General features: G+C 44.6%; 1 non-coding gene across 1 annotated transcript; it reads left to right on the top strand.

Annotated features, from left to right (window-relative positions):
• On the top strand, positions 13568-13639 carry TRNAC-GCA. The gene has a single exon. It is a non-coding gene; the product is annotated as a tRNA-Cys (tRNA).

Here is a 17234-nt window from a genome sequence, read left to right as displayed (position 1 = left end):
CAATCCCTGGTTTGGGAGGATCCCTTGGAGAAGGAAACAGCAACCCACTCTAGGGTTCTTGCCTGGAAAATCCCATGGACAGAGGAGCCTGGCATGTTACAATCCATGGGGTAGCAAAGAGTCAGACACGACTGAAGTGATTTAGCACATATGCACGTGTAAGGGAAAAGAATTCGAAAAATTATATACGTATAAAACAGAGTCACTGCTGCAACTTGAAATTAACACAATATTTTAAATCAACTTCACTTCAATTTTTAAAGTCTTGACAATCAAGAGGATTTTTTTGTTTTGTTTTAGTGGAGGGGGTAAGAAGTGGGGTGAAAATAAATCAGACAGCTGCTGATTTGACATGTTCTCCAGTTTACTCAAAAAATCTGCCCAAATATGCTCAAGATCCATCTGTCCTCTGAAAAGGACTGAGGGAGATCTTTAATCTAGACAAAACCCTCAGGGACATAATATTTGGACATTTTAAACTGCTCCATAAACTGTCATGTATTTCCTATTTGATTGACCACAGAGAACAAGACAATTGGCTTTATTACACATTATTTTTACTCAAGAAGGAAAATTTACACATGTTGTATACAACTGTTCTTATAAATATTCTGAAGAACATCTCTGAATCTCAAACAAATTTAATTTGTCATTCAGACGGAGAAGCAATTAAAAACAAATTATTGATCACAAACACAAAGTTCAGGAAGAGGCCAAATGAAGTACCGGAGCATTCCAGGAAGGGTAAGCAGCAAGACAACCAAAATCCTACCTGAATTTAAACAGGACTCTTGGTTGCAAGTGATTAAAGTTAAAATCACCTTAAACCAAATAGTATTGACTTGTATCTAAAATGTCCAATGGTGGGAGTTCCCTGGAGGTCCAATGGTTAAGACTTCCAGCTTCCACTGCAGGGAGCACGGGTTCCATCCTTGGTCAGGAACTAAGATTCTGCATGCTGCACAGCATGCCAGGGAAAAGAAGAAAGAAAGAAAGAAAAGAAAAAAATGCCCAGTGGAAAATCTGGCTTTAATCGTGGTCCAGAAGCTCGTGGGCTTCCCAGGTGATGTTAGTGGTAAAGAACCGATCTGCAATGCAGGGGACATAAGGGATGCAAGTTCAATCCCTGGGCTGGGAAGATCCCCTGGAGAAGGAAATGGCAATCCACTCCAGTATTCTTGTCTGGAGAATTCCACAGACAGAGGAGCCTGGTTGGCTACAGTCTATGGAGTCGCAAAGACTTCGACAGGACTGAAGCGACTTAACAGGCACACATCACTTGGTACTGCTTTTCTGTTTGTTCGTGTTGAAAACTAATAAAGGAAACCTCAACTAAAATTAGAGGAGGTAATGACCTGCAAAGAAAACTCTCACATATTACCATTCACCATTATTTGCATACAATGACCTTCATTTACATGCTGCTGCTGCTAAGTCCCTTCAGTCATATCCGACTCTGTGCGACCCCATAGACGGCAGCCCATCAGGCTCCTCCATCTCTGGGATTCTCCAGGCAAGAACACTGGAGTGGGGTGCCGTGGCTCAGACGGTAAAGCCCCTGTCCACAATGCGGGAGACCCGGTTCAATCCCCAGGTCGGGAAGATCCCCTGGAGAAGGAAATGGCAACCCATTCCAGTACTCTAGCCTAGAAAATTCCACGGATGGAGGAGCCTGGTGGGCTACAGTCCACGGGGTCGCAAAGAGTCGGACACGACTAAGCGACTTCACTCACTCACTTCATTTCCTCTCCAATGCATGCATGCATGCTAAGTTGCTTCACTCGTGTCCAACTCCGTGCGACCACATGGACAGCAGCCCACCAGGCTCCCCTGTCTACGGGATTCTCCAGGCAAGAATACTGCAGTGGGTTGCCACTTCCTACATTCACTGACCTTCATTTCCCTGCCCCGTAGGAAAAGGGTACATCCTTGCACTCCCAGATAGGAAATGCAAGTACTTTACTAGCCCAAGGGAAGCCTGTCTCCTTGCTCAGCGAAAAGTCCAGCCAATGGGAAACATCACAGCTCAGCCAATGAGAAGTCGTTGCCACCTACTTCCCTCCAATGAACTTTCATTTAGAACAGCATCTCCTACCCCCCACCCCCAAACAACGTTCCCCTATAAAAGCAGGCTTGCTTCCTTTGTTCTTTGGACATGCCTGTGGTTTGACATAGATTGCAAGTCTTGAAGTTCAGTTCAGTTCAGTCTCTCAGTCGTGTCCGACTCTTTGTGACCCCTTAAACTGCAGCATGCCAGGCCTCCCTGTCCATCACCAACTGCCGGAGTTTACCCAAACCCTTGTCCATTGAGTCAGTGACGCCATCCAACTATCTCATCCTCTGTCGTCCCCTTCTCCTCCCGCCCTCAATCTTTCCCAGAATCAGGGTCTTTTCAAATGAGTCAGCTCTTTCCATCAGGTGGCCAAGGTATTGGAGTTTCAGCTTCAACATCAGTCCTTCCAATGAACACCCAGGACTGATTTTCCTTTAGGATGGGACTGGTTGGATCTCCTTGTAGTCCAAGGGACTCTCCAGAATCTTCTTCAACACCACAGTTCAAAAGTATCGATTCTTTGGGGCTCAGCTTTCTTTAAAGTTCAACTCTCACATCCATACATGACCACTGGAAAAACCATAGCCTTGACTGGACAGACCTTTGCTAGCAAAGTAATGTCTCTGCTTTTTAATATGCTATCTATGTTAGTCATACATTTCCTTCCAAGGAGTAAAGCGCCTTTTAATTTCATGGCTGCAGTCACCATCTGCAGTGATTTTGGAGCCCCCAAAATAAAGTCAGCCACTATTTACAGTTTCCCCATCTATTTGCCATGAAGTGATGGGACCAGATGCCATGATCTTCGTTTTCTGAATGTTGAGCTTTAAGCCAACTTTTTCACTCTCCTCTCTTTCATCAAGAGGCTCTTTGGTTCCTCTTCACTTTCTGCCATAAGGGTGGTGTCATCTGCATATCTGAGGTTATTGATATTTCTCCCTGAAATCTTGATTCCAGCTTGTGCTTCCTCCAGCCCAGCATTTCTCATGATGTACTCTGCATATAAGTTAAAGAAGCAGGGTGACAATATACAGCCTTGACGCACTCCTTTTCCTATTTGGAACCAGTCTGTTGTTCCAAGTCCTGTTCTAACTGTTGCTTCTTGACCTGCATACACAGGTTTCTCAAGAGGCAGGTCAGGTGGTCTGGTATGCCCATCTCTTTCAGAATTTTCCACAGTTTGTTGTAATCCACACAGTCAAAGGCTTTGGCATAGTCAATAAAGCAGAAATAGATGTTTTTCTGGAGCTCTCCTGCTTTTTCCATGATCCAGTGGATGTTGGCAATTTGATCTCTGGTTCCTCTGCCTTTTCTAAAACCATCTTGAACATCTGGAAGTTCACGGTTCAAGTTCAGTTTTTTGCTTTTCCCAAATAAACCCATTTTGCTGATAAAACTGGTTGATTTTAGGTTATCAGTGTCATTCTCAATCAGGCTCTTCTCACTCAGAGTCAAAGATGACACCGGCACTTCCAGCTATATCCTACCCAGCAACCCCAAAAACAGAGAGTATCCCTTGTCCAGTCACCCCAGGAATGCTTTGGACTTGAGTCTCATTGGCCCTGCCTGGGTCACATGTCCATTCCTGAGCCATTCACTGAGGCAGGTGGGGGTGTGTGGAATGTCCTCATTGGCCAGAACTGGGTCTTGAGTCCACCATTCCAGTCCTACTGAAAGAGGTGGATTGGGGAGTAAACTGTACCCTGTTGGTACTTCAGGATGCTGTCTCTTCTGGAAGAATAGACAAGGGAAGCTGAGCAGAAACAGCATCACTTAAAGCACAGGACAAACAAAGTCCTGTATGGTCAGCCCCTTCCGATTCACTTGTGTCTCTCTTCTCTCTGCCTCTGGTACTTGGATCTGCTTTCTCTTCCTCAAATGTGCTCAGTGCTCCACCTCAGGGCCTTTCTAAATGCCATCCCAGGTTCCTGGAATGCTCTTCCACCTCTGTGCCTCGTTAACACCTACTTACCTTTCAGCTTTCAGTTCAAACGTCACACTTCCTCAGGGAAGCTGTGGCAGTTATTATCCAAATATGGCCACAGTTAACGTCTTCCACGGCACACGCTCTTCTCACAACGTGTCCTTGACAATCCGCTCATTGAAAAGTGTGGTCTGTGTTCCCTTCCCTTGAATCCAGGTGAGCTTGAGACTGTTGCAGTGAAAAGGACCAAAGAGGAATGCGGGTTGTTGTTGTTGTTTTACCATTTCCTGAGAACAACAACATCCAATTAGGACCACTGGGGGACAGTTTACTCCCCGACCTGCCCCTTTCAGTAGGGCGGCAGGGGTGGACTCAAGACCCGGTTCTGCTCACACACCCCCACCTGCCTCAGTGAATGGACATGTGACCCAGGCAGGGCCAATGAGACTCAAGTCCAGCAACAAAAAGGGAACAGTGACTAGGCCAGAGAATAAGCACAGATGCGCCTGAAAGAGCAAATCACCACTAGTTTTACTTTACAATCATTTTTATTCATTTACATTCGGCAGGGCTGGGTCTTCGTTGCTGCATGGGCCTTTCTCTAGTTTACAGTGTGCAGGGGCTAATCTTTGTTGGGGTATGTGGGCTTCTCACTGTGGTAGTTTCTCTTGTTGCAGAGCACAGGCTCCAGGCACATGGACTCAGTAGTTGCAGTGCACAGGCTTAGCTGCTCCATGGCACGTGGGAGCTTACTGGACCAGGGATTGAACCCATGTGTCTGCATTGGCAGGCAGATTCTTTACCACTGATCCACCGGGGAAGCCTCCCTAGTTTTACTCTAATATTTTGGCTACCTGATGCAAAGAACTGACTCATTGGAAAAGACCCTGATGCTGGGAAAGATTGAAGGCAGGAGGAGAAGGGGACAACAGAGGATGAGATGGTTAGATGGCCTCACCGACTCGATGGACATGAGTTTGAGTAAACTCTGGGAGCTGGATGGACAGGGAGGCCTGGCATGCTGCAGTCCATGGGGTCACAAAGAGTCGGACACGACTGAGCGACTGAACTGAGCTGAACCGAATCTGCAGTCTGTAACTAGGTTTGCTTTTCCCCAAACTAACCTGACACTATGTAAATTACATCCTGCACCTATAGCCCCCTAACTCTGCATGAGTTATTAATACATCCTGCGCCTGTTGCCCTTTAACTCTACGATAATTACGTCCTGTACCTGGTGCTTACCTTCTCCGAGCTCCCTTTGCACACCACTCCTTGTGGCTTTTTGGATTTCAGACATGAATGCTGCAGTACAATAAACCGGAGACCAATGTAAATAATAACCAGGCTATGGGACTGCCATATCCAGTTACCGTGTTATCTGACATCAGCTATGACTGTTTGGAAACAATTCAAAAAGAAGAATGCAAGGTCTTTCCTTCTTGGCTCCTTATTACATACCCCAGACTGTGAGCCCCATCTACATGACCCCCTCAGATGCCCATGCAGTGCAGCACAGTTCTTGAGGCACTAGTCTGTAGTGTTCTCTCCTTGGCCAGCTGAGGATCAAAGCCATCTTCCTATTTCCTCCAATCTCTGTCTCCGAATGCTTTTATTTGGCTTTGGTGGGGAGGGAAAGCCAAGATTTTGATGGTGACAAGACAAGTATCAAAGGGACACTATGCGACTTTCAAATTTAGTCACAAAACATGAAAAGTCTGCCTGATTCTCTTGGGACATTCACTCTTAGAACCCAGTTGTCATGCCATAAGGAAGCAAAAGGGCCCTGACAGAGAGAGGCTAGGATCAGCCCAAATCCCTCACTTAACTCCCAGCTGTCAGCCAGCACCAACGAGCAGGCCAGGTGAGTTAGCCATCTTCAAGAGAATCCTCCAGAACCTTGACAGCATCAACGGACAGAAGCCAGACACCAAAGGCCACGTTTTGGATTCTTCCATTTATATGAAATGTCCAGTTATGAATATCTACAGAAACAGTGATGAGAATTTGTCATATATTGAGATATACAGAAGTCATTCTGGTTTATACATGTTAACTTGAAGTTTCTTTTTTTAAAATTTTTATTTCAGTATAGTTGATTTACAATGTTGTGTTAGTTTCAGGTGTATAGCAAAGAATCAGTTGTGCATATATCCCCTCTTTTTGAGATTCTTTTCCTATATAGGTTATTGAGTACACTTCTCTGTCCTGTACAGTAGATCCTTACCTGTTATCTATTTTATATACAGTAGTGTGCATATGTCATTCCCCGATTTATGAGTTAACTTGAAAATTATGTTAACATTTTAGTGTGCTTGTGGCCTATCAAACATACCTTGTGTATCTGCTTTAATTACTAGAGAAAAGGACATGTTGACCAAAACTAAAGAATGTTCACGGTATGGAGAAGGAAATGGCAACCCACTCCAGTATTCTTGCCTGGGAAATCACATGGACAGAGGAGCCTGGCAGGCTACAGTCCATGGGGTTGCAATAGAGTCAGACGTGATTTAGCGACTAAACAACAACAACATGGATTTGTCAGTTTCTGTTATGTGAGTACTGTAAGAAGCTAAATAATTAAAAGCATTATTTGTGATTAAAAAAAAAGAATGTCTATGTTAAAAATAAAGATTAAATTCTTCTCTTCTTGGGATGCCAATGCTTGTCCTCCTTTGATGATAAGACTGCCTTCCCCGGTGCCAAGGTCATGCTGACTCACTGTATAGTGCTGACATATGTGTTTCTTTTTCCCTTGAAATGTATCCCTGACTTGTTTAATGTCTTTGTTCTGACATGATACAAAACTGTCCTGGAAACCATGCTGCTCTGGAGCAGTTTCTCAGAGTCGTCTGGGAATCAGGCTTCCAGACTGGTCCTCAGTTTGGCTCAAATAAAACTCTTTTCTCTTATTTTTGTTGTTGTTCAGTTGCCCAGCTGCGTGCAACTCTTTGCGACACCATGAACTGCAGCACTCCACACCTCCCTGTCCCTCACCGTCTCCTGAAGTTTGTCCCAGTTCATGTCTATTCTTATTATACATTGTTCATTGATTGTTTTCACTGATGACACAAAGTAGAGTAGTGATTGCCTGGGGCTGGGGAGAGGGAAGCATTGGGAAGTGACTGCCAATAAGTACAGGATTTCTTTTCAGGGAAATGAGAATGTCCTGGAATTAGGTAGTGATGATGGCTGTACAACCTTATGAATATACCAAAAAAACCTCTCAGCTGTATAGTTTGAAATGGTGGATTGTTTAGTATGTAATTTATATCCTTAGGAAAAAAAAAAAACTGTACTCTCCCATCCCAGTCAAGCTGTCCCAGATGATGCCCATGTGGAGCCCAGACTTGGTGGCCACGTTGAATTCTGCCCACATTGGAGCTTTGTGGGCAAAATAAATGACTGTAGTTGTTTTAAGTCACTAGGTTTTAGGATAGAGTGTTCCAGAATGTCTGAGACAGAAGCACTCCCTAACTACCTCCCGAGTCCAGGGCGTGGCCCCTGTTGTCTCTGTTCCATTTTGTTGTTGCTGCTGTTGTTATAGTACCTATTCAGTTTGTAATTAAATATTTGATTAATTGCTGTCTTCCTCATTGGCCAGTGTGCCCTGGCGCTATGTTTAGCAAGGACCAGTTCCCAGAAGCATGTGCACTCATGGTATTTGAGAACCACGTGGCAGATATCAAGCTGGGTAGAAAGCAGGTAGGCTTGGCTTTATGGGACCCAGGTGGGCAGGAGGAGAGTGGTCACCTGAGGCCCCTCTCCCACGTGGATGCTGATGTTGTACTGATATGTCTCTCTGTTGGTAGCCCTGATAAAAGGACACTTATCAGGAAACATCAGATATTCATCAGAAAAACATCTCAGAAAAATGCACTCCAGAAGCCAAGCATTTCTATTCCAATGGACCCATTATCCTGCTTGAGAGAAGAAGGATCTCTGGAAAGATGAGTGCAGTAAGTGGGAGCCAACCAAGATACAGCAAGAGTCGGGAAAACTAGAGCAAGATGAAAGCATGGCAAACAGGATTGGTGCTTTGAGATACATGGAGTGTGCAGCGAAGAGCAAAGATGGAGGGAGGAAGGTTCTTGAAATGGGCGTGAGAACAGCTCTGCAAGCCAGAGAAAAGAAGACAAAATCTGGGCATTCCCTGGCAGTCCAGTGGTTGACAATCTGTGCTTCCAATGCAAGGGGCACCAATTCAATTTCTGGTAGGGGAACTGGATTCCACATGCTGTGGGTATTTTCAAAAACAAAAAAAGAAAGAAAACATCTGGGTGCTTTGTCTTGGGAAACTGCTGCAGAGCACAGTCCTCATGCAGGAAATTTTTTAGTGCTATTTATTGATCTTAGCGGATGATTACTGGCCTTTTTCATTTACCTATAAAATTAATCCAAGATTACATACCAGAAGTCATCTTGCTATCAGTGTTTAGAAGTCAACCATGCTTATCCAAACCACCTGGCCTGCCAGGGTCCCTCTACTCTCCCATCTGACACCAATCCCATAGACTATAGTCCACCAGGCTCCTCTGTCCATGGGATTCTCCAGGCAAGAATACTGGAGTGGGTTGCCGTTTCCTTCTCTACCCATCTGACACACCAGGCACTGATTCAAGTTATAACTATCAGTTCAGTTCAGTTCAGTCACCCAGTCGTGTTTGACCTTTTGAAACACCACACTGCAGCACACCAGGCTTCCCTGTCCATCACCAACTCCTGAAGCTTGCTCAAACTCATGTCCATCAGGTCGGTGATGCCATCCAACCATCTCATCCTCTGTCATCCCCTTCTCCTCCTGCCTTCAATCTTTCCCAGCATAAGGGTCTTTTTCAGTGAGTCAGTTCTTTGCATCAGGTGGCCAAAGGATTGAAGTTTCAGCTTCAACGTCAGTTTTTCCAATGAATATTCAGAACTGACTTCCTTTAGGATGGACTGGTTTGATCTCCTTGCAGTCCAAGGGACTCTCAAGAGTCTTCTCCAATACCACAGTTTAAAGCATCAATTCTTCAGTTCTCAGCTTTCTTTATAGTCCAACTCTCACATCCATACATGACTACTGGAAAAATATATGTAATATATATATAACTACTATATATATAATAAATATGTGTATATAACTATAAAATAGTTACAACTACTTTATAACTAACATGTCCTGCTTGTCATCTGTCAGCTGTAAGGTATTCTGAGTCACTATTTCAGAGGTTTACTCCTTTATAGATTTCACTGGCCTAACTCTGAGGTGGGAATCCCGTTTTTTGAAGATGTATTCAGCCAGAAAGGCCCAAGTCCATGCAGTTGTGGAAAGTTACAACTCTATGGTTTCATGTTAGTTACAGTTACTGTGTAATCAGTGCCACTGAATGTAGGTTACTCCAAATAAATAAAACTACCCAAAACTAGATGTAGTGTTTTTTTTTTTTCCTGGTAAAATTGGTACTAATATCTGTTATCCTTGTTAAATGTGTCTTGGTTTGCTTGTGTTTGTTTGTAAGAAAGTATATTTGAAAATAAAATCAGTTCCTCTAGTAAAAGATGGCCATATCACCCACATTTCTTCCCACACATCCCAGTACCCAGGGCCAGGCTAAGAGAACTGGAATTTGGTTTCATACCTGAGGCACTTCAGCATCTCTGAAGGTGGCATAACCTGTCTCACGTGGGTGGTGGGGGCTTGTTCTGGTCACAATGCTCCTTCTCACCCTTCCCAGGTTTCCTCCCAGGGGAGCCTCCAGTTCTCTTGGGGGTCACCCAGCGTCTCTCGCCTCTCCAGCTGATTAAACATTTTTTCTGTATTAGTTGATTTTTTTCCAATTACTAAAGAATAAAGACAGTTTTCTAAAAAACTGTGCTGAGTGCTTATCTTGCATTAGCTAATTTGTAGCCAACATCCCAGGAAGGGGGTATATCATTCGTTTCCTTTTTAAGGATGAGAAAATTAAGGTTCAGGGAAGTACAGCAATTTGCCCAAAGCCATGTAACTATCTGGCATTTACACCCAGGTCTGCATTTTAACAGAGACTATGTAGATAACCAGAACCCTGCAGTGCTGTCCTAGGTGGAAAAGCAGAGTTGCAAGGGTATCAGGGATGCGTTTGTAAGAGTGTTGTCAAAAGCCAATACAACGGGGTGATGGAGAGAGATGTCCCCTTGCCTGGCTGAGCTTTTGCTTTGCTTTCTCAGATTCTCTTTGGGAATGAACTTCATGGGTCTTGTGAAACCTCTATCTTTTGCACTCTTCTTGCATCCACCATGAAGCCGTAAAAGGCTTATTGGGTTGAATTGCTATTAAGAAAAGCTTACTCACCAGACAATGAATCTTTTGAATAGCAAAAACCTCTATATTGAAAATTTTTCTTCTCGTAAAACAATGGTCTCATTGGTACCCATGGCGGGGTGGGGGGCAGGGCGGGGGAATAAAAAATGGATACAAAGAAATTTAATGGCCAGCCTTTGCGACTCTCTTAATAAGGTGAAAGAACAGAAATTAAATTTAGGACAAATCAAAAACCAAACCTGACCTAAATCCCCTACCCCTCCTCTTACACACTTCTTATCCCCAACAGCCTGTCCCTGATCCTCTAGAAGAACTTTTGGATCTATGGACCCCTGGTCGAAACCCACTTCCAGTTCACAAAGGAAACAGATGACCAGAACTTTTCCCAGGCCTTCCTGCAAATGACCAGGAAATAGCTCAGCGGAAGGCTGACAGTCGAGATTAGATAGATATGATATTAGAGGCTGTCTCCTCTAAAGTGAAGTGGCCTGAGGTTGATTGTACAATCAGAAACAAGGAAAACCATTGGTAATAATTACTCTAGACTTCTGATTATAGACAATTACACTCCAAAATGCCTAGGAGAAAACTTGCATTGTCTCTATATCCCTTGAAGATGTAAACCGAACCGTGTCTTCGAAATATAAATACCCAGGTGGTATCTAAAACCACGCCCACACTTGCTTGAGACTGAGAGAGTGAAAGTCGCTCAGTTGTGTCGGACTCTTTGCAACCCGATGGACTATAGTCTATGGAATTCTCCAGGTCAGAATACTGGAGTAGGTAGCCTTTCCCTTCTCCAGGGGACCTTCCCAACCCAGGGGGATCGAACCCAGGTTGCCTGCATTGCAGGCGGATTCTTTACCATCTGAGCCACCAGCGAAGCCCAAGTATACTGGAGTGGGTAGCCTATCCCTTCTCCAGTGGATCTTCCCAACCCAGAAATCCAACTGAGGTCTCCTGCATTGTAGGCAGATTCTTTACCAACTGAGCTATCAGGGAAGTCAGCTGAAGAGAGTGTCTATTTCGTTTATTTATGATGTGCTGCCCAGCCTGACGGATCTTAGTTCCTCAACCAGGACTGAATCCAGGTAGTGAAAGTGCCAAGACCTAACCAATGAATTGCCAGGGAATTCCCTACTTTATTTTTGAGGTCTTTTAAAAATAAACTGCTGAAAGGGCTCTCTTGCCCAAATTCTAGATCACAGCCTCCTTAAGATTACAGTTGACCCTTGAACAATGTGGGGATTAGGAGCACCAACCCTCCATGAAACCGAAAATCCATGTATAACTTTACACTCATTCCTCAGCACCTGCAGTTTCCCATCCACAGATTCAGCCAACCACAGATTGTGTGGGCCTATCCAGGACATGGACCTGTGCATTTCAAACCTGCGTTGTTTGAAGGTCAATGTGCTTGTCAAAGTCATCTCCGGTGCCAATTCTTTGCAACTCCATGGACAGTAGTGGCCCGCCAAGCTCCTCTCCGAGGTTCTCCAGGCAAAAATACTGGAGTGGGTTGCCATTCTCTTCTCCAGGAAATCTTGCCCGCCCCCACCACCCTCAGGGATTGAACCTGGGTCTCCTGCTTCCCAGGCAGATTCTTTATCAAGTGAATCACTAAGGAAGCCTCTACCTTGTCAAGAACAAATACAAATCTTAAAAATCTTCTCTGCAAATATTAACAGAAAGCTTGAAAGTGTGTAACCTTAACGTGTTTCTTTGTTTTAAAGGGTCTATAAACAACCTGCTTTGGTCATTTCTTAGGTCTTTTCAAACAGTTGCTGATCTGGGAAGGGAGGGAATACAGAAACACAAGAGGAACAGCCAAGAAATATTAGTGCAGCCTTGGGGCAGGGTTCTGGTTCCTCCTCAAGGAATATATGTAACAATATCTGTGAGTTCTGCAGAACTATGGCCCCCACACAGGTGGAGGATGGTAATTCAAGGACAGACCGAAGATTCCTGGAGCACTGCCCTGTTACCTCACCAGCAACCAATCAGAAGAAAGCCATACATCCTGCAGCCCTCAACCCCAAACCTATAACGCTTCTCCCCTAAACCATTGGGGAATTCAAGGTTTTTGAGCCCGAGCCTCACTTGGCTCACTGAACTCCAGTGTTTTGGTTTGTTGGCCCTACTGTGCTTCAAGCACACAAACATTGTTGGGCAACACTTGGATTTTGCCTCAGACTGAACGGTCAAGTCTTGGTCCAGCTGTCTGACCCAAGCAGGTCACTTTGCCTCCTGAAGCCTTGGTCTCCTCATCTCTTTCAATTAGGATAACAGTGGTACTTACCTCCTGGGATAATGTGAGGATTCAATTATATGATACACAGAAAATGTCTCAATGGTCTAGAAGAGTTGAATATTTGAAAAATAACAGCCACTTCTATTTTTAATACCGTGCCTGGTGCAAAAATATTGCGGATAAAGACAGTAGCTGTTTTACTCCTTTATAAGTCAGAAAAGAATTTGAATCCCCTGGAATTCAGACCCATCCCTTTGACTCAGCAGCTTAGATGCCATAGTCTTTGGGGCTGTGAATGGCTTATGTGCAGGCAAGTCATATTTTCAAAAGTTGCCTTGACTTGTCTGTGTTTCTATAAAGTAGCTGCCTCCAATTTGTAAAATTCCATCTGTGCTCCCCATCTCAGCCCTGTTCTCTAGACAGCCTTTCCTGCATTTCCTAAGAAAAGGCACCCTACCAGGACGGAGGTAACTAAACCTTGGTTTGGGGCACTAAACTCTTCTTTTTTAATATTTACTTTTATTTATTTGACTATGCTGGGTCTTAGTTGCAGCATGCGGTATCTTTGATCTTTGTTGTGGCATGTGGGATTTACTTCCCTGATCAAGGATTGAACCTAGGCCCCTTGTATTGGGAGCTTGACATCTTAGCCACTGGACTACCCGAGAAGTCCTGACACTTAATCTTTGGAACTCAACCTGCAACTTTGATCCAGCTGAGATCCTCTGATAGGACATGCCCGCAAGAGTTACCTCAAGAATTCCTTAATCCTAAATCCTTTTGGTAAACAAAGCATTGGGTAATTTATCACTCATTCCTCCATAAATGTCCTGTTGGCAGTGGCATGAGAATGTCATTTTACCTGGCAGGTCTGTATTACTTCCTCTAAAGGACTGACGTTACTTGCCACTGCCTCATCTCATACCCCCCAAATTCCATTTTAAAATCTCACACATGGCAACGTTCCAATGTGAGAACTATGTATATGACACAGTGAGCAATCAGGGCCTCTGATCTCCATAGTTTCCACGTTCTTCAGCAGTCTCTCTGGTGGCTTCCCTGGTGGCTCAGATGGTAAAGCGTCTGTCTGCAATGCAGGAGACCCAGGTTCGATCCCTGGGTTGGGAAGATCCCCTGGAGAAGGAAACGGCAACCCACTCCAGCACTCTGGCCTGGAAAATCCCGTGGATAGAGGAGCCTGGTAGGTTACCGTACATGGGGTCGCAAAGAGTTGAACACAACACCGATTTCACTTCACTTCAGTCCCTCTGGAAGAGGCGGGCTGGGCTGCATTCAGTCTCCACCACTCATAGTCATCTCTGGATCAGTTACTTCTCTGAAACTGTTTCATTTGTAAATAGTTCATTCATTCATTCAGCCATTCTACAAACATTGTTCTACCAGAGAGGAGCAAGGTAGGCAAGGTTTCTGTCCTGCAAAGCAGTCCAGCGTGGGCACCAGATGTGGAACAAAGAGTCTTAGTCCAGGCTGTGTACGCGGAACTGCCACAGTGATGGTGCTGGTGGGGGAATTCTGGGGAGTTCTGAGGATGAGTGTCACCTACCGCTCTCCAGGTGCAATGCAGGGAACGCCCTAAACTCCGGAATTGCCGAGTGAGGAGTCATCAGAGAATGTGGGAAGGCAGAGGACCAAGGGCATTCTGATCTCACTGTTCTCTGGGATTTAGTGGCAGTATCTCTGAGAGCCACTTTACTAGGAAGTTGATTAGGGAGGGCACTTGGGATCAACACCTAGGGAGGAAGATGGGGATGGGGAGCGGGAAGTTGGGTTCCTGAAAGTCCTCAGCCTACCACTCAGGAAGCTGTGAAGTTGGCAGGATTCCACAGAATTGTCCAAAAGTTGGGCTGCAGAGTGGAGTTGGTGATGGACAGGGAGGCCTGGCGTGCTGCGATTCATGGGGTTGCAAAGAGTCGGATATGACTGAGCGACTGAACTGAACTGGGCTGCAGAGGCTGGACCTTTATACTCCAGCGTGAACCAGGCACCAGAAGTGGTCTGCCCTCAAGAAGGGGACATGGACTTCCCTGGTGGTCCAGTGGTTAAGAATCCGCCTGCCAATGCAGGTGACACCGGTTCAATCCCGGGTCCAGGAAGATTCCACATGCCCTGGAGCGACTAAGCCGTGGGCCACAACGGTTGAGCCTGTGCTCTGGAGTCTGTGCTCCACAAGAGAAGCCACTGCATTGAGAAGCCCAGGCACTGCAACTACAGAGTAACTCTCGCTCACTGCAACTAGGGAAAGCCCACGCGCAGCAACGAAGACCCAGAGCAACCAAAAATAAAAAATAAGTAAATAAATAAATAAAAATTAAAAAAGAAAAAAAGCAAGTGGCATGACCTTAAGCCTCCCTCTCTGCTTGGAAGCCTTCTCTCTGTATCCCTCCCTTTTCTCAGCCCCTCCCACCCCCAAAAAAATAGATTTGAGAAGAGAAACCTAGTCTACTGAACATTTAGGAAGAAAAGAGATTTAAACTGAGATCTGGAGAATGAGTAGAAATCAACTAGAGAGAGAGGAGAGAGAGAAGGAAGTTTTCTGGCCAAGGGAAGGGCATAAGCAAAGGTCCGGTGGTAAGGGGGGAGGGGCAAGGGGGTGGCAGGGAGGAAGTGCCACTTTTTCAGGATAATTGAAAATAACTGAACAGAGCTTGGTGGACGGGAGGTCGTTCTGATGCCGCCATCTACCTGAAAGCTACGTAAACCATCCAAACCTCAGTTTCTATGTGAACAGGATGAAACAGGATGAAAGTGAAAAGTGAAAGTGAAGTTGCTCAGTCGTGTCTGACTCTATGCGACCCCATGTACTGTAGCCTATCAGGCTCCTCCGTCCATGGGATTTTCCAGGCAAGAGTGCTGGAGTGGATTGCCATTTCCTTCTCCAGGGGACCTTCCCGACCCAGGAATCGAACCCGGGTCTCCCGCATTGGGAGCAGACGCTTTACCGTCTGAGCCGATGAAACAGGATAACTTTCTTTAAATCATTGGTGGTTTACTACACACTATCTCCTGGATCATGCTCTTAAAATTTTCTATCTCTGCATCTTACTGATAATTACATACATATGTTTAGAGCTCCCTCTTTGGAATGATTGCTTGGTATTCCATTTACCTTAATTTACTTAAGCATTCCCCTTACTTTCTTTGGGATTGAAATGAAAACTGACCTTTTCCAGTCCTGTGGCCACTGCTGAGTTTTCCAAATTTGCTGGCATACTGAGTGCAGCACTTTCACAGCATCATCTTTTAGGATTTGAAATAGCTCAACTGGAATTCTATCACCTCCACTAGCTTTGTTCGTAGTGATGCTTCCTAAGGCCCACTTGACTTCGCATTCCAGGATGTCTGGCTTTAGGTGAGTGATCACACCATCATGATTATCTGGGTCATGAAGATCTTTTTTGTACAGTTCTTCTGTGTGTTCTTGCCACCTCTTCTTAATATCTTCTGCTTCTGTTAGGTCCGTACCATTTCTGTCCTTTATTGTGCCCATCTTTGCATGAAATGTTCTTTTGGTATCTTGAATTTTCTTGAAGAGATCTCTAGTCTTTCCCATTCTGCTGTTCTCCTCTATTTCTTTGCATTGATCACTGAGGAAGACTTTCTTATCACTCCTTGCTATTCTTTGGAACTCTATATTCAAATGGGTCTATCTTTCCTTTTCTCCTTTACTTTCTGCTTCTCTTCTTTTTACAGCTATTGGTAAGGCCTCCTCAGATAGCCATTTTGCTTTTTTGCATTTCTTTTTCTTGGGGATGGCCTTGATCCCTGTCTCCTATACAATGTCATGAACTTCCATCCATAGTTCATCAGGCACTCTGTCTATCAGATCTAATCCTTTGAATCTATTTCTCACTTCCACTATATAATCATAAGGGATTTGATTTAAGTTATACCTGAGTGATCTAGTGGTTTTCCCTACTTTCTTCAATTTAAGTCTGAATTTGGCAATAAGGAGTTCATGATCTGAGCCACAGTCAGCTTCTGGTCTTGATTTTGCTGACTGTATAGAGCTGCAAAGAATATAATCAATCTGATTTTGATATTGACCATCTGGTGATGTCCACGTGTAGAATCTTCTCTTGTGTTGTTGGAAGAGGGTGTTTGCTATGACCAGTGCATTCTCTTGGCAAAACTCTATTAGCTTTTGCCCTGCTTCATTCTGTACTCCAAGGCCAAATTTGGAAAACATAGTAGTGGCCACAGGACTGGAAAGGTCAGTTTTCATTCCAATCCCAAAGAAAGACAATGCCAAAGAATGTTCATACTACCGCACAATTGCACTCATCTCACATGCTGGTAAAGTAATGCTCAAAATTCTCCAAGACAGGCTTCAATAGTATGTGAACTGTGAACTTTCAGATGTTCAAGCTGGTTTTAGAAAAGGCAGAGGAACCAGAGATCAAACTGCCAACATCCGTTGGATCATGGGAAAAGCAAGAGAGCTCCAGAAAAACATCTCTTCCTGCTCTATTGACTATGCCAAAGCCTTTGACTGTGTGGATCACAATAAACTGTGGAAAATTCTGAAAGCGATGGGAATACCAGACCACCTGACCTGCCTCTTGAAAAATCTGTAGGCAGGTCAGGAAGCAACAGTTAGAACTGGATGTGGAACAACAGACTGGTTCCAGTTATGGAAAGGAGTATGTCAGGCTGTATATTGTCACCCTGCTTATTTAACTTATATGCAGAGTACATCATGAGA

This window comes from Capra hircus, chromosome 25 (assembly GCF_001704415.2).
Source record: "Capra hircus breed San Clemente chromosome 25, ASM170441v1, whole genome shotgun sequence".
In the NCBI taxonomy this organism is placed as follows: Eukaryota; Metazoa; Chordata; class Mammalia; order Artiodactyla; family Bovidae; genus Capra; species Capra hircus.
Note: the sequence above shows the minus strand (reverse complement) of the source record. Positions and strands in the feature narration are given on the sequence as shown.